Source organism: Erinaceus europaeus, chromosome 4, assembly GCF_950295315.1.
Source record: "Erinaceus europaeus chromosome 4, mEriEur2.1, whole genome shotgun sequence".
Taxonomy (NCBI): domain Eukaryota; kingdom Metazoa; phylum Chordata; class Mammalia; order Eulipotyphla; family Erinaceidae; genus Erinaceus; species Erinaceus europaeus.
Genome location: NC_080165.1, coordinates 128,799,813 through 128,818,938, shown reverse-complemented (window position 1 = coordinate 128,818,938; position 19,126 = coordinate 128,799,813). Strand labels below are relative to the sequence as shown.

The following is a 19,126-nucleotide window of genomic DNA, read 5'->3' as shown; positions in this document are numbered from 1 at the left end:
TTGTGCTTTGGTTGATCTCTGCTTATTATCAGAGAGATGTTATTATTTAAATATTATTTATTCTTATTTAAATAAAATTTTTAAAACTTGTATCACCATTTTTGTAGACATAAGGTGCCTACTGGTTTTTGATGTCTTTCATGAACATAATGAACAAGACCAATATGTAAATCTTTCATTTTATTCTGATGTAAAGAATTGTGTACTTGGGAGGCAGTACATTGCTTGTAGTTTGGATTTATAAGCATGGATTCCAGATTTACAAATATTTACAAGAATTTGATCTCTGGCTTAACATATGCTAATATGATATTGTGCTAATAATGTGATAGTTTGATTTTCTCTTGTGAAATTAAAAAAATTTTAAATAATGATATAGAAAGCTTTAACTTAAAATTGAAAGGAATCTGCTCGTTTACCACAATAGGACTTCTAATATTTATCAGACAGTGTAAAAATGTTAAATTCATTTCACAATATCTCTTTTGCTTCCTAAAGTCATATTGCATTAGTTCCAAAGTGACTCGTGATTTCAAGATTCATCAGTATATGAATGTCTTACTTATAGCTGATATTGTTTCATACTAATTTGGCATTACTTTATAATGATGAACATTTTGGGAAAGGTATTTCATAGCATTTAGGTATATTTTCCAGCTCAGAAATATAAATTTTATATTAGAGAAACCCACCAATTTCAATTTATCTTAATAATTAAAAATACTTTACTTGTGATACCCACTAGGGAAAAATATAACATAGTAATGTTTTATATCATACTAATTATAAAAGCTCTTGATAAGATGCTTTCACACTCTAATTTTACTCAGAATACTAGCCATTAACTTTGTAATTAAGTGTGACATGGTTGAGAAGCTTTTTTTAACTTCCTCTTTGTCCGGATAATACATTTAATTACTTTTTATCCTATGGGCTAAAGAGCAGGAGGCATACATTTTTAAAAACATTTTAAAGCATTTTTCTCTTAATAATTGCTTAAGTACTCAGACTAATTATACTATATTAAGTGGTTGGTTACATATAATCAAGGAAACAAAACACTTGCTTTTTCTCCTAACTTAATGCAATAGAGGATAGTGTTTATATGTTTGTTTCTTCATATATAATTCTATTATATCTATACACATATATATACATATATAATTCTATTATTTGTTATTTTCTACTTGAGCTATAGAATTCCTTGCATTTATTTATTACATTTTATTTTAAAACTAAACTCTCTTAGTCTATAAATTTACTGTCTTTAACTGAGCAACCTAATTAAAAACACAATTTATAATTTTCCCTAATGATATCTGAATAGCATTGTCAGTTCTTGTAGACTATAGTGAAATGGTTCTTCAAGAAAGCTTAAAGGTAATTAGACTGTTCTTTAAAATTTAAGTACATATAATTAATACAGAGGGGAGAGGGAAAGTTTTAAAGATGCCAATTATATTATACTATACTACACAAATATACCTCTGAAGAGATTCATTCAATTAATTATTGTGACACTCTAGGTAAAGTGAGCAGTGTTAGCATAAGTTAAAACTTTGAGTGTACAGCCTAGTAGGTTCCTAGCTGTGACCATGGACTGAGAGCTCAGACTGACAGGGACTCCGAGGTCACACAGGCCCCTGTGCTAAATAGGAATATATATGGGCCCTAGGTTAGATGGATGGTGTAAGCAGTTAACAGTATTTATGTACTTTCCTCATTTTGCGGAGCTACGCTCTGCCCCAACCCAGCTTGCTAGCCTTATTCTGAACTCTGAAACTATCTTCCCAAAGTGTGTGTGTGTGTGTGTGTGTGTGTGTGTGTGTGTGTGTGTGTGTGTGTGTGTGTGTGTGTGTGTGTATCAGTTCTGGCTTACAGTGGTGTGGGAGGTTGAACCTGGGACTTTAGAGCCTCAGGCCTGAGAGTCTCTTTGCATAAGCATTATGCTGACTAACCCACCTCCCCCACACCCAACAATATTTTTCAGCTCACCTGCGTGTTAGTTATCAGGCTCAGGCAAAATTTACTAAAGTTATGGGCCCCTTGAAATATAACTAAGATAGACTTCCTAACTTCTTTCTACATGAAGAAGTCTAATTTCATTTGCTCTGTTCCTACTTTTGGGTTCCTATTTATTAAACATTTTGTCCTGCTTTACATTTTAACTGCCTTTCAGCCACTAAGTTGCAGACACTACTATGATGCCATCCTGACTTTCCTGGGCAGATGACCTCACCAGTTTGTCCTGGAACTCACTTCACTACATACTAATAATCATAATATTTACCAGAATTCTGGATTGTGGCTCAGTGGAGTGCAATTTACATCTTCTCTACCCAGATGTTTTAGAAACATTAATAGGCACATGTTTAGCTGATAATCTGTTTTAGATTTTTTATATGTATTTTATTGATACCAGAATTTCTGGGGCTCAGTGCCTGTAATATCTATCATTTCCAGGGGCCATTTTTCCTTTTCTTTCTATTATTATTATTATTATTATTATTTTACCAAAGCACTGCTCAGCTCTGGTTTATGGTGGTGCAGGGAGGGGATTGAACCTGGGACTTGGGAGCCTCAGGCATGAGAGTCTCTTTGCATAACCATTATGCTATGTATGTACCCCTGCCCCTTTTCTTTATTTTTTTCCCTTTTTTTTTATAGTACAGAGAGAAATTGAGAGAAGAGTGGAAGATAGTGAGAAATAAAAGAAAGACACCTACAGATCTTCTTCACCATTGGTCATGAAGCATCTCCCCTACCAGTGAGGAGATGGGACTCAAACCTGGGTGCTTGAGGTGGTAATTCTGTTTTCCTCAATCAGCTGTGTCACTACCTGGCCCTCTGTTTCAGACTTCTTAAATTATTTTATTGGGGCTGGGTAGTGGTACACCTGGTAAGTGTACATGTTACGATGTGCTAGGACCCAGGATCAAGCCCCCTGTCCCCACCTGCAGAGGGAAACCTTCATGAGTGGTGAATGAGAACTGGAGGTGTCTCTCTGTTTCTTTCCCTCTCAACTTACTGCTATCTCTATCCAATAAATAAATAAAGAAAATTTTAAAAAATTAAAAATTCACATTGGCAGCTTTTTACTTAGAAATATAACTGTACATTACTTTAAGTCTTTTTTGTGACCTGATAGCTCTACTTTTTATAAAATACCAAATAAAAATTTATTATATAAATGTGCCAGGGTCTATTCACTAAACTATCAAATGATTTATTTGCTATTTCTAATTTTAAGAAACTATAAAGAAAATATATACAAAGACATGTGTGTAGGTTTTGGTGTAGACTTACATTTTTTATATTTATTTATTTATTTTCCCTTTTGTTGCCCTTGTTTTTTATTATTGTTGTAGTTATTATTATTGTTATTTATGTCGTTGTTAGGACAGAGAGAAATGGAGAGAGGAGGGGAAGACAGAAAAGAGAGGGAAAGATAGACACTTGCAGACCTGCTTCACCGTCTGTAAAGCTACTCTCCTGCAGGTGGGGAGCCAGGGACTCGAACCGGGATTCTTGAGCCAGTCCTTTGTGCTTTGCGCCGCGTGCGCTTAACCCACTGCGCTACCGCCTGACTCCCTAGACTTACATTTTTAAATCATCTGTGTAATGAGCAAAAAACACAATCAATGTATTACATAGTCAGGACTTAAAAGTTCTGTAAGAAAACTAAATTTGCTTCATTGTGGATTTATCACTTCCATCAATGAATGGAAACGTCTATTGTTCTACACTCTCCCCATATTACATACTGTCTTGTCAGTGCTTTAGATTTTAGTTTACATAAATTTTAATAGCATTTCATTATTTTAATTTGCAACTTAGTCATTGTGTGATGCTACACGTTGTGTGATGTTAGGCATTTCTTCATATACTTATTGCTATCTGTAAGTCTTTGGTGAGTATGTGTTTAGATCTTTTTGTCAAAATTTAAACATTTTTATTTTCTTTCTTTATTTTATTTTATTTTTTTAAATTTTTAAAAAATATTTATTTATTGCCTTTTGTTGCCCTTGTTGTAGTTATTATCGTTGTTGTCGTTGTATAGGACAGAAAGAAATGGTGAAGGGGGGAAGACAGAGAGGGAGAGAGAAAGATAGACACCTGCAGACCCGTTTCAATGCATGTGAAGCGACTCCCCAGCATGTGGGGATCCAGGGCTTGAACCAGGATTCTTACTCTGGTCCTTGAACTTTGCACCACGTGCGCTTAACCAGCTGCACTACTGCCCGACTCCCTTTATTTTCTTATTGCTGAATGTTGAAAAATTTTCAAACATAACTAAATACACATAATTATTTTCACTGTTTTTATGTGTATTCATATTTTATCTTGCAGAGAAGTCTTTTTTTTTTCCTTTGGAAGTACTGCTTTTTTTTTTTTATTTTTGCTTGCAAAGCTTTATTTTCATATTTTTTCTCACATGTACCTTTTTTTTATATATAAAGGAAACACTGACAAAACCATAGGATAAGAGGGGTACAACTCCACATATTCCCACCACCAGAACTCCGTATCCCCTCCCCTCCCCTGATAGCCTTCCTATTTTTTAACCCTCTGGGAGAGAAGTCTTTAATTTTATTGAACCCTAAGTAAAAGTCCACAGATTGTTTACTTTGGTGTTGATGCTGAAAAGACTTGACAAATCCAAAGTGACTTAGATTGTATCTTATTTTATTTACTAGGATTTTACTAGGATTTTGGGATGCATTGGATCGACCTTCTCGTGGTGCATCCCGTGAGTACCCATTCCTTGGGGAAACTGATCCTTCCTAGCCGACTGAATCCACATGGATCCCAGTCACTTTCAAAGCCAGCAACAAGCAGCTCCTGACAGCTTTCAACCTGACGCTGTTGACTGGCTACGGAAGAAGGGCAAACGCTAGAAGAAGACTAGGATTTTCATAACTTCATGTTTTATATTAGTCCTATAGTTCATGTTGAGTTAACTTTTGAGAAGTTTATACTGTTATGTGTGCAGATTCCTTTTCTTTATCCTTTTACTACTTGTGAATGTCCAATTGCTTTCACACTGCTTGTTAAAGTTAATATCAATATTCATTGTATTGCCTTTGCTTATTTGTAAAATATAGTTGAACATACTTTGTGGATTTGGGACATCTATTTTATGTTCTCTCAGTGTATTGTATATTTTTTCAATACAACGACACTGAACTGATTACTGTAACTTCAAATGCTTGATGTTTTGTAGTTCAACTTCTCCAGTTTTGCTATTGTTAACATCCTTCTGACTAGTCTATATCCTTTCCTTTTCTATATAACTTTAGAATCAGCTTATCTTTAGTCAAAATTGTAGTTTGTCAACTTTCACAGGGAATTATAATTGCATTACATTTACATATCAATTTGTGAAGAGTTGACGTCTTAACAATTTCAAGCCCGGTCACCTGTGAATATGGAGTGCTTCTCAGTTAGTAACTATTTATTTTATCTACTATATAGTTTTCTCAAATATATCTTACTGTAAGTACTACTTTTTATGAGTAATAATGCAAATGACATTACATTTAAAATTTTGTTATCTCCCTATTTCACTGCTATATTGGGAAATGTTTTGACATATATATATATGTATATATACATATACATATATATATGAATAGCACAGAGAGAAATCAAGAGAGGAGGGGAGACAGAGAGGGGGAGAGAAAAATAGACACCTGCAGTCCTGCTTCATCGCCTGTGAAGTTACCACCCTGCAGGTAGAGAGCCAATGGATTCTTATGCCGGTCCTTGAACTTTTCACCATGTGCTCTTAACCTGCTGCACTACCACCTGACCCCCCATTTTTGAATTTTTAATTATCTTTAAAAATAAAGTCTTATTCCTTCTCTTGCTGGGAAAATGTCTATCTCAAAGTATGCTGTTAATAATGCTAGAATTAGGATTTTTGCGAATGTTCATTGTCAAGTTAACAAAATTACTTTGAATTCTATCTTGCTGAGAACATTAGTTTTGAATGGGTATTAATGATTTTTGTGTCTACTGATAAGATCTTGTCTTTCTATTTTAGCTTATTGATGCAGTATGCAGTAGGGTACAATAATTTATTCTCACATACTGAGTGAAACATATCGAATAAATCCCACTAATTATGGCATATTTTTTATTTATACATCATTTGATTTTTCTAATGCTATCAATTTATGCAATTCTTAGAGATTTATATAGTTATGGTTGAAAAATAAAACCAGACTATCACTCTAATACATGTGATACCAGTGATCAAACTCAGGTTCTCAGGCTTTAAGTACTGCACTTTACTCATTTTGCAACCTCCTCACAATTTCTACATTTTAAAGCAATTTCCATTCTACCATGTGTGTATATGTGCAAGAGAAGAAAGAAAAAGTCTTAGGATTTCAAAAATGGTATAGCTGAAGTATAAAAAACCTAGTTTCTCTACAGTGCCACTATTGTGACGAAGTAATTTAAGTCTAATTGCCACAAGGATTACTGCTGGGATTTAGTGTCTATATGAAGAATCCAATCTCAGCTGGCATTTTTATCTTTCTCTTTCATTCTCTTTCTTCCTTCCTTTATTTATCTTAACTTTTTTCCTTCCTTCCTTCCTTCATTTCTTTCTTTCCTTTATCCTTCCTTCCTTCTTTTCCTCCCTTCTTCCTTCCTTCCTTCATTCCTTCCTTCCTTCCTTCCTTTCATCTCATATAACAGAGATAAATTGAAAGGGCAGGATGAAATGGAGAGGAAAAACAAAAACTAGACACCTGCAACACTGCTTCAACACTATTAAAGCTTAACCCGTGCATGTAGGGACCAGGAGTTTGAACCCAGGTCCTTGAACATGGCAATGTGTGCATTCTTCCAGGTGTGCTACCCCCTGGCCCCATATTTTGATTTTTTTAAATACAGATTTGATCTTGTCTGTAAATATTGTTCACTGGTACTTTTGTATTCAAAGTTGTTAAAACATAGTACAATTTGGTGGAGTCCATTTATGCTGTAATGTATCCATGCAGATCAAGTACAAGTTTCTCATCCCAATGTAGAGATTGACAAATTCTACATGATGGCATGATAAAATTCTTCAGAAGCATAATAATGTGCTGTAGATTCTAAAATTGAATTTTCAACTTACCATTAAATAGAAATTAAAATACTGTATACAATATAAAAAGAAACAAGGTTAGTGAAGCATGAAGTGTAAAAATACATTTAGTTGGATCATTTTTTCTTTTAGTTATTTTTTTAATAATACAAAGTAAGGGAGAATGAATAAACAAAGACTGGAAAGAAGAAACTTGTAATATTTTACCAAAAATTTTTAAATGTATAACCTTCCAGCAATAGTATGTAAATATTTTAAAGCTAAGCATTCTCTATGTCCTCATCAAGGTAATTAGCCTTTATCAAAAGAGAATTTGATGCATACCATACTAGCATTGTCTTGTTATGAACATAGGTATACACAGACCTCTTTGGATGGGTGTGTTTATTTTCTTTAGGATACCCTGGAGAGGAATTGGCCAACTTTAGAAGCAACCTAGGTTGTTTAGTGGCTTAGAAAGTTGAGGTGTATATTCACAATGGATACTATGGATAGAATACTACTCAGTATTAAGAATGATGAGTTTAGAAGATATTCACATGCCATCCAACAGACAAGAAACTAATCACCAAAATATATAAAGAGCTCAGCAAACTTAGCAACAAAAAAGCAAATGACCCCATCCAAAAATGGGCAGAAGATATGAACAAAACATTCACCTCAGAGGAGATCCAAAAGGCTAACAAACATATGAAAAACTGCTCTAGGTCACTGATTGTCAGAGAAATGCAAATTAAGACAACATTGAGATACCACCTCACTCCTGTAAAAATGGAATACATCAAAAATGTATACCAGCAGCAACAAATGCTGGAAAGGCTTTGGGGACAGAGGAACCCTTTTGCATTGCTGGTTTGAATGTAAATTGGTCCAGCCTCTGTGGAGAGCAGTCTGGAAAACTCTCACAAGGCTAACCATGGACCTTCCATATGATCCAGTAATTCCTCTCCTGGGGTTATACCCCAAGGACTCCATAAGACCCAACCAAAAAGAAGTGTGTACTCCTATGTTCATAGCTGCACAATTCATAATAGCTAAAACCTGGTAGCAACCCAGGTGCCCAATAACAGATGAGTGGCTGAGAAAGCTGTGGTATATATACACAATGGAATACTATACAGCTATCAAGAACAATGATCCCACCTTCTCTGACCCATCTTGGACAGAGCTAGAAGGAATTATGTTAAGTGAGCTAAGTCAGAAAGATAAAGATGAGTATGGGATGATCCCATTCATCAACAGAAGTTGACTAAGAAGATCTGAAAGGGAAACTAAAAGCAGGACCTGACCAAATTGTAAGTAGGGCAGCAAAGTAAAAGCCCTGTGGTGAGGGGTAGACATGCAGTTTCCTGGGACAGTGGGGGGTGGGAGTGGGTGGGAGGGATGGGTCACAGTCTTTTGGTGGTGGGAATGGTGTTTATGTACACTTCTAGCAAAATGCAGACATATAAATCACTAGTTAATTAATATGAGAGGGGGAAAATTAATTGTATGACTCGAAGTTTTTCAAAACACAAACTGAATCTTTTTAATATATAGGCTGTGGATTTGATATGCGGACTCTCTCAAAAGCCTAGACCAAGTAGATTAGAAGCATCCAATAGCACAGCTATATACAAGATACTGGGTACTGTACAGCAAACCCTAACAAAAGGACTTTTCAAAGTTAACCCAATTACTAAATAATGTGATGATAACATTAACTATTGATTGTCTTTTTGAACCCTAAGACAGCAGGAACCTCACATCTCCACTATAAAGGCTATATGTCCCCTAGTCCTGGAACCTTAGGATAGGTCCCACTTTCCAGCATGCCTCTCCCAATCTATATTAAATAATATTGCATCTGCTGATCACAACCTAATCAACGTAACGATTGCCACCTCAACATGCTTCAGCTCAGACTGTGTCCAGAGATTTCACGTGTGGAATGACAACCCTTCAGCTTCATTACTCGGGTGAGACCTTTCCTTTCATAGTGTTCTCTAATTCCATGCCAGGTGGTTCACTTTCTAACAAAGTCCCAAAACCTAGATATACACCAGTTTCTGTGAGAGAGAGCATAGGTTCACAAGTATCCATAAACAAGTGCAAAATATATACCTGAAAGCAGAAGTACACTAGAGTTTGCAGTGAGTACCCCCCTAACACTTCCTCTCCACTATTCCAACCTTTGGGTCCATGATTGCTCAACAATCTGTTTGGCTTTGTATGTTAACTCTCTTTTCAGTCACCAGGTTCCAGATGCCAGGTTCCCTAGACTGAAGACCCCACCAATGTGTCCTGGAGCTCCGCTTCCCCAGAGACCCACCCTACTAGGGAAAGAGAGAGGCAGACTGGGAGTATGGACAGATCAGTCAACGTCCATGTTCAGCAGGGAAGCAATTACAGAAGCCAGACCTTCTACCTTCTGCAACCCACAATGACCCTGGGCCCATACTCCCAGAGGGATAGAGAATGGGAAAGCTATCAGGGGAGGGGATGGGATATGGAGATTGGGCGGTGGGAATTGTATGGATTTTTACCCCCCCACCCTATGGTTTTGTTAATTTATCCTTTATTAAATAAAAAATAATTAAAAAAAGAATGATGAGTTTATCTTATTCACCTCATCTTGGGTGGACCTTAAGAGATCATGCTAAGTAAGTTAAGCCAGAAAGCAAAGGATGAGTATGGGATGATCTCACTCCTAGATAGAATTTAAGAACAACATCAGAAAGGGGAAACAAAGTAAAAATTGGACTGGTTTTGGCATATCCTTTCTCTGGTAAAGAGAACAGGGGCAGGTTGGCGGTGGGGGTGGGTATTTTCAGGTCCTAGTACTTGAAGATAGACCTAATTTGGGGGTGAGAGTGTTTTCAGACACTTATCTAGGTGCGATGAGAAGCCAGAAGAATGTGCCAACAACTATATCGTAAACTCTTAACCTTTCAAAAAATAAATATATTTTTTTTCAATGTGCTGAGCTGGGGAAAGAGTAGAGTGGCTATGCAAACAGACTTTAATTACTAAGGCACCAAAGGCCCCCAGGTTCAATACCTAACACCACCAAAGACCAGAGTTGAGCAGTGTTTGGATAAGAAGAAGGAGAATAATGTCCCCTCCCATTTAAACATACTTATGTGTGTGCATATAAGGAAAATAGTCTGGGAAAAAAAAAACATACTAGGATTCACGGAGAATATCTCTGAGTATTATTATGGAAATATTTGTTTACCCAACTCTCCTTTTGGATTTCCTCTTATGGATATGTTTTATTTACTTATTTTGCAGAATAATACAAGGAATTTTATTTAAATATAAAAATTTATCCATAATAGTAATAGAATTATGCGGTGCCCCATCAAGAATGCCAGGGTCATCTCCTCTGGACCTGCATTCAGACTTCAAGGAAGCTGGGCAGGAGGACGAGAATGGGTCGACGCATTCTCCCACCGTTATTGCTACAAATAATTATACTGTCAAAATTGATTAATAGTGCTTTGGCAGTGCCTGGTAGGAATAGAGAGTCAGAAGCACCCCCTCTCCCTTACACAGGGGCATATTTGAAAGTTACATTATGAAAGTGGGGAAGGTGGGTCAGCATAGACGGACAAAACAAGTCATGTTATGACCTGCCCCTCAAAGAAAGAATGCAGAGATTGAGGCCTCCCAGGTACAAGTTGACGTATTGAAACAAAGAAAGATTAATAGTTAAACTGTACCAGACCTAGATGAGCAGTGGTCCACGACTAGGCAAAGATCCATATGCCCCCCATAGAAGATTAATGATAGAAATAGCCCTCGCAAAAGTCAAAAACAATTCTGGGTATGACCTCCCCTGAGAACAGGGCAATACTAAGTATTGTACCATTCTTTACAATAAAGAGGGGAGTAACATGTAGCCTGCCAAAGCCACAAGACTATGATGCTTATTGCTACTTCCTTATAAGCTAGTTGTTTAGGCAACCTGAATGTAACCTGAAAAAGTATAAAAGCTAGTGCAGTTTCACTATTAAAATGAGTCCAGATTCACCCTCCAATAGAGTGTGGTGTCAATCTGTTCTCCCTTGCGCTGACTCCTGACCCACTGGGGAGGTTGCCTTCAAGACCCCTGACTCTTCTGCTGCTCATCCGCTGTGGTGGTCCGTGGCAGAATTATGAATAATTAAGAAATATATTTAAAAGGCAGAGACATAAGTCACCTGGTAGGGCATCTGCCTTGCCAAGCACGTGGGCCAGGATCCCGCCCTAGCATTACATGCAAGGTACAGGTAATCTGGGTAAGCCTCTGGTGCCATTGTCAATTTTCTCTCTCTCTCTATCTCTCTCTCTCTCTCTCAGTTTTTCTATCTGAATGCCATCCCCAAAATATGCATATGCATACATATATACATAAACCACCTGGGAACAATGAAATAACACATATAGAAGACAAAGACTACACATAACACATGCACAGAAATACATTTCATTTAAGAAGAAATTTTCTTTTTATAAATAGAAATTATATATATATATATTATATATATATATATATATATATATAAAGAAGAAATGTAAAGGACATTAAAGAACAAATTTTGGGGGAGTGGGACGTAAAACACGTTTTAGTATGACTTCTTCAGTGAAATATTATGCAATTATATGGGAAATCACAGAGCTTTAAAGCTGACTCATTAAAACACAGTCTTAATTATTCAAATAAGAAACACTAGCATTGTCATTTTCTTTGAAAGTATATCCAGAGATGGCTAGTCATTTACAGTTGTGTCACCAACATTCTTTCGTCTCCAAAAACAAAATATTCTTCTCCTTCATTTTTTTCAGCTTGTATGTATGGTGGGTATAACTTCTATACCCAATGTGCCATTATTACTGATTCTTGTGGTTGAATTTATATTTAAAGAGTCATCATGGGGCCAGGAAGTGGCACATCGGGTTAAGTGCACACAGTACAAAGCGCAAAGACCTGTGCAAGGATCCCAGTTTGAGCCTCCGTTTCCCCACTGCAGGGGGGGGAGGTCACTTCACAAGTGGTGAAGTAGGCCTGCAGGTATCTATTTTTCTCTCCCCTTCTCTATCTTCCTCTCCTCTCTCAATTTCTGTCTGTCTTATTCAAAACAAAATACAAAAAAACAAAAAATCAAGAAAAAACAGAAAAAAAGGGGGAGCTCCAGAGATAATCCTGGAGGGAAAAAAAATAAAAGAATCTTAATGGCACTAGATTGCATACTTTTTACTTCAAATATGTAACTTTTGGAGTTCAAGGATGATTTAAATGTAAATTTTAAATTTACATAAAATAAATATTTAAATGGTATAATTAAATTCAGTGACAGTGCACTTGAGATTCCTCTGAGAAATATTTTTTATGATTTAATTACTTTAAGACAATGCAAGATGAATATTTTTTAATCACTGTTTATACCTTATATGAAGTTGATTCTTTAAGGTATCTACAAATCTATAGTAGGTCATTTTCATTCTTTTAATATATTTTTTCTTTTTAAAATTTTGTTTATTTTATGTAATGGGAGATAAAGAGAGAGGAGAGAGAGAGATACCAAAGAGTTCAGCTCTGGTGGTGGTGCTGGGGACCTCAGAGCCTCAGGCATGAAAGTCTTTTTTAAATTTTATTATTATTATTATTATTATTTAACCAGAGCACTGCTCAGCTCTAGCTTATGGTGGTGCGGGGGATTGAACCTGGGACTTTGGAGCATGAGAGTCTCTTTGCATAACCATTATGCTATCTACCCCCAGGAAAGTCTTTTGTATAACCATCTCCCCAACCCATTTTTGTTCTTTTAAAACCTGTGTTTCATCATATAGAAGATCACAGTCACCAGAATTTGGCATGCAAAATAATTGAATTACTAAGTACAGAAATTTGAAAATTAAAATGTAGTTCTCCAGAAGAAAAAAAAGAACATTGATACTATTAAAACTGTACAAATGCATGTATTGTATGCATTGACATATTCACAATATGTCACACCATAAAACACCTTTTAATAAATTAAAGAATATTAAGGTACTAGTTCTGCTATTTTTAATTTATATTTTCTTTCGTCCTCTATTATCCTGAAAACATATGAGTTAGTTCAAGAATTGTTAAGATAAGGGGACCAGGCTGTGACTCAGCCTTAGAGCATGCACATTACCATGCACAAGGTCTCAGGTTCATGTCCATATCTCCCAGCTGCGTGTTATCTCAGGTAACTTAAGTTACTTTCCTACTTCACTGGCCTTGACAATCAATAAGGTTACTTAGTGGTGAGAGTTGTGATTCTAGTAGAAAGTTTAAGAGGTTATTGGGGTGATCTTAAAGTTTTTCTGCATTTCTACATGAAATGCCAAGTCTCCAAAGGAAGGGAAAAAATGATAGCCATAAAAACCTCACTCTGGGGGCCAGGCGGTGCACATTACAGTGCACAATGACCTGGGTTCAAGCCCTGGTCCCCACCTGCATGGGGAAAGCTTCAGAGTGTCAAAGCAGGGTTGCAGGTGTCTATCTGTTTCTTTCCTTTTCTACCTCCTTCTTTCCTCTCAATTTCTTTCTTTCTTTTCATATATTTTATTTATTTTATTTTTGAGAGAGATGCAGAGGGAGAGGGAGAGAGAAACACCAGAGCACTGCTCAGCTCTGGCTTATGGTGGTGCAGGGGGATTGAACTGGGACTCTGGAGCCTCAGGCATGAGAATTTGTTTGCATAACCATTATGCTATCTCCCCCTCCCTCTCAATTTCTTTCTATCCAAGTGTGTGTGTGTGTGTGTGTGTGTGATTACTTCACTCTGAGGCTGAGGAGAGATTCATTTTCTTTTTTTTAATAATTGAATTTTTTACAAATATCTGTTTATTGATTTATTTTTATAGAGACAGAAGGAAATTGAAAATGAAGGATGTAGTGGGAGACACAAATGGAAATAGAAGAAGAGGCACCCACAGAACTAGTCCACCACTTGTTGAAGCTTCCCCCCTGAAAATAGGAACTGAGGATTTAGACCTGGGTCATGTGTACTCTCAACTGGGTGTGTCAGTTTCATTCTTGAGACTATTAAAATGTAGAACATTTGCAAGGAAACATGCATTTTGTTTTTTCAAAAAATGATAAGATTAGCTTTTTATCACACAGATTATTGTTGGGGCTGGGTTCCTGTAAGTCTCCGCCTGTCCTGGTGGTCATTACTTACTAAGGGTAAGAGACAGAGAGAGAGAGAGAGAAAAATAAGTGAAAAAACAAAGATACTTGAGTTCCACTTCTCATAAAGCTTACTTCCTTTGGAGAGAATGACGTAGCATTAATGGATAGAATTTTCTCTAAATTCCATCACCAGCATCAGAATACACCGTCCTTACACAGGGCTGAATTTCTCTTTAGTGCTGAATGACATCCCAACTCATAAATAAATGCATGAGTGAAGCAAAGGCTTCATGGCAGAATGGTTCCCTACAAGTTCAGTAGTACAATCCAAACTTGTTTTGAATAAATATTATTTTCCAGTGATAGGAGATGCTTATACTATTTTTTTGTAAAGTGATGAGGGAAGTGAGGAATAATATAAGACAGAGAGTCCTGGAACCCTTGGATAGGGCCCACTTTCCCTTATGCCTCTCCTAATCCATATCAAATAATATTGCATCTGCCAATCAAAACCTAACCAACGCAACGATTGCCACCTCAACATGCAACTGTGTCCAGAGACTTCACGTGTGGAATGACAACCCTTCATCTTCATACTCGGGTGAGACCTTTCCTTTCATAGTATACTCTAATTCCATCTCAGGTGGTTCACTTTCTAACAGTCCCAAAACCTAGATATACACCAGTTTCTGTGAGAGAGAGCATAGGCTCACACGTATCCGTAAACTACTGCAAAATATATACCTGAAAGTAGAAGTACACTAGAGTTTGCAGTGAGTATCCCCCTAACACTTCCTCTCCACTATTCCAAGCTTTGGGTCCATGATTGCTCAACAATTTGTTTGGCTTTGTATGTTAACTCTCTTTTCAGTCACCAGGTTCCAGATGTCATCAGGATGCCGGCCAGGCTTCCCTAGACTGAAGACCCCACCAATGTGTCCTGGAGCTCCGCTTCCCCAGAGACCCACCCTACTAGGGTAAGAGAGAAGCAGACTGGGAGTATGGACCGACCAGTCAACGCCCATGTTCAGCGGGGAAGCAATTAGAGAAGCCAGACCTTTTACCTTCTGCAACCCACAATGACCCTGGGTCCATGCTCCCAGTGGAATAGAGAATGGGAAAGCTATCAGTGGAGGGGGTGGGATATGGAGATTGGGTGGTGGGAATTGTGTGGAATTGTACCCCTCCTACCCTAAGGTTTTGTTAATCCTTTCTTAAATAAAAAATTTTAAAAAATTTAAAAAAGAGATTAGAGGTTAATTTGCTGTGAGAAAAAATAATTAAGAACTTTATTAAAATAGCAATGAAAGATGCTAAGTAGAATGATGAAGTTGTGAAAGGTGGTCTTGCAAATATATAAACAAGCAGAGACATTGTATTGTTTTTCTGTATATTGCATCTCTATTCTTTTTTAAATTTCTTTATCTTTTAATATTTATTTATTTCAGTTAAAGAGATAGAGAGAACAGAGCACTGCTCAGATCTGGTTTACGGTGATACTTGGGACTGAATCTGGGATCTCAGAGCCTCAGGTATAAAAGCCTTTTTTAAATAACCATTATGGTGTCTCTCCAGCCTTTAATGTATGTCTCTATATGTAGGTCAGCTTTTTTTTTTTTTTTCTGAAGCCATTCTGTGCTCCTCACACCCACCCTCAGCGCCTAGTCTGTTGTGGGCGCTCAATAAATATTAAACAACCAAAACACAAATTATCATTAAACATGTTTAGAATTCACAGGAATCAATAGTATTGTTATTATCATTTAACATTTATTGAGGGTCAACAGCATGACTTAATTCACATGTGCAAGTAGGTAAATTATAATCACAGAATTAAGCAAATAATTAAGTACAATTTGTATTAACTAAGTCTTTAGTTTTACTCCACCAATCTCAAATGTAAAATTAGTTTCTTTTATAGTTAGGACACACCTTGAAATGTAAATGTTCATTATTTCAATAAATTAGTTTCTCTAAAAGAAGTCATTACTTTGAAATGTTATTAAAATTTACATGGTAGTATGATATCACTCTATAGTAAATACATATTACAGGTTATATATAGACCAGTGCAAGTTCAAAGACTAAAAGAACCTGACAAGGAGGATGACAGTCATAAATATACAAAATTGATTTTCACCCACTGCGGTGGCAATTTAAAACACTAATACAACTATATAGGGTAACTGTTTACAGAATAGGACCAAAGGAAAAGCAAGAAGAAAACTTCAGATAAACCCAAAATAGAGTTTTCATTAATTAGAAATATTTCTTAATTTACGTCAAAACTAGACCATTACAGCAAATGAAGTGCATTTGATACGTTCATGATCCACATGCTCCAATTTTGCCCTGATGAAATGATCATTAATTACATTCAAATTTATTCTTGGTGCTTAACAGGTACTTAAATTCAGTGTAATCTCTTTTAAACAAAAATATATCTGTCATGTTTTTACTTAAGTTATTTTTAATCACTAAAGAGAAAGGAAAACTATACTTAACATATTTCTAATGAAAGTGTCACTTTGGAATACAGAGCTCATGCTAAGTACTCAAGTTTTAAAATTACATTTTTGCTTAGAACTAGCCTCAATATTACAAGGTTAGGAATACAGTATTTTTAAATGTTGTTACATGGAACTTTTTGACATCTGAAGGGTCAGAGATCACCCAATATGTCTACATATTTCAAAGCATAAGAAGTAAAGTTATGCTCTTAACAATCCTATAGATAGATAGATAGATAGATAGATAGATAGATAGATAGATAGATAGATAGATAGATGATAGATAGATTCATACATCAGCCATAGCAGGCAGTTTAGCTTTCTTTTACATTTTAAGTTTTTTTTCTTATTCACTGTATATCAGTTGCAATTATTGAGGTTTAATCTTTTCGGTATTATTTTTAGATGGTGCTTGCAGTTGCTATATTTTAGATATAATAGTGCCACTTACAATGACCATAATAATAACAGTGTAACAAATTAATAATGTAATTATTAACTCCATACATTATTTTTAATAAACAATGAGGGTACCAGGAGAATTTAATCTCTTATTTCCTAGTTTATGAAACACTTGGCAAAACTTTATTATTGAAAAACAACTTTTGATTTACTTATATATTCTCTTAGTTGCACAGCATTTACACATACAACTGAGGTTGAGAGGGGTAAGCCAATCTCAAAAGTAAAGCTAAGTATTAAACATGTGAATGTGAAATAAATAATAAATTAAATTTAGTAAAGTTCAATATATTATTTCCAGGTATGCAATGTATAAAGATAACTAGTTCTTAACAGTTATGTTCAATTTTTTTTCTTCTATGTAAGGATAGTAGCAACTATCGTAGAAAACATTTATCATGGGCTCTCAGCATTTCTTAATATTACAGATAATCACTTTATGAATCAGGGAAATGCATAATGCTATATATGCCTTTATAGTACAGAAATTTATAAGGTGGTTCTTGAAACTTAAAATTATAGTCTGGATAACTTAAAATCTTCACAAAAGTAATAACCAGAAAACACATGATTTATCATAAATTAGAGCAAAGGTAGTTACAATTTTGAACTTTTGCACAAATTTATTCTAACTAAATTTCTACATTTGGTCTAATATGAGTTTTTAAATATATGTATTTCTTTTTTTGTTTGTTTTTCCCTTTTGTTGTTTTATTGTTGTTGTAGTTATTATTGTTGTTATTGACGTTGTCGTTGTTGGATAGGACAGGGAGAAATGGAGAGAGGAGGGAGAGACAGAGAGGAGGAGAGGAATATAGACACCTGCAGACCTGCCTCACCATCTGTGAAAAGACTCCCCAGCAGGTGGGGAGCCAGAGGCTCCAACCAGGACCCTTATGCTGGTCCTTGCACTTCGTGCCACTTGCTGCGCTATGGTGGGACTCCCCGTATGTGTATTTCATGTAATGTAGTTTGACTTACTCACTGTTGCCCAAATATAATGTTAATGGTAACTAAATACTAACTATCATTATACATAATTTCAACTAGTTTATTATACGAATTTGCAATTAAGAGCTGTGCAATCATACTTTCTACCCAATATAAGTCTACAATTTCAAATGTAAATATTTAAAATAAAATTTAAAATTCTGTTACAAGGCAATATGACTAGTTTTACTTTGTATTCAGTTAAATAAATAAAATCTGTATAAGCAAGAAATAATTTTGAAGCATCATTTTTGAATAAATGTTAGAATGCTACATTAAAATCTAAATAACAACTTTGATTCATTCTTACATAAATTTCTGGCTTTATTAAAACAGAAACATATTTTATGCCAAATATTAATTTAAATGTACTGTAGCAAAATTTTCAAGATCTCAGCACCTTGATTTCAATAACTTTAATAGCTGAAAATATGACACCTACAACTTTTAAAACTGAAATAATCTACTAGGATAAACAGAGCCATTGGCAGGCCCTCTTTTGTTTTTTCCTTTTTCTCTTTACATAAACTGAAAACCTAAATAATAATTACTTTTAATAGAAATCAATTGTAGAATTATCTAAAGGAGTAAGTTACAAAACTATGAGCTATTTCTAGTTGAAGAAAAGTAGGGCTAATGAAATCAATATCAACAATAGACTAAGGAGCAGTGTTTAAATAACGTATCTATTAGGCACTATTATTTGTGTGGGCATTTTATATTTTATCAATCTTATTTTAATATAATATGACAATAAAAACAATCTATAAATGCCAGAAATGAGTAATCAAGTAATTCACATATCCACATGTTTTATACCTGACTATATATATCAAAGGTATTTGATATTTTATATTACCTTTGTTGAAACTGATTTCATAATTATGAATGCCTAAATAAATACTATACCTTTAACTAGGAATGTATAATTTT

General features: G+C 35.4%; 1 protein-coding gene across 1 annotated transcript in view; it reads right to left on the bottom strand.

The window, feature by feature from the left end:
• Positions 1-19,126, bottom strand: part of LOC132538149 (triadin-like) — a 91,568-nt gene that overhangs the window by 71,127 nt on the left and 1,315 nt on the right. The gene's annotated exons all lie outside the window — the stretch shown is intronic.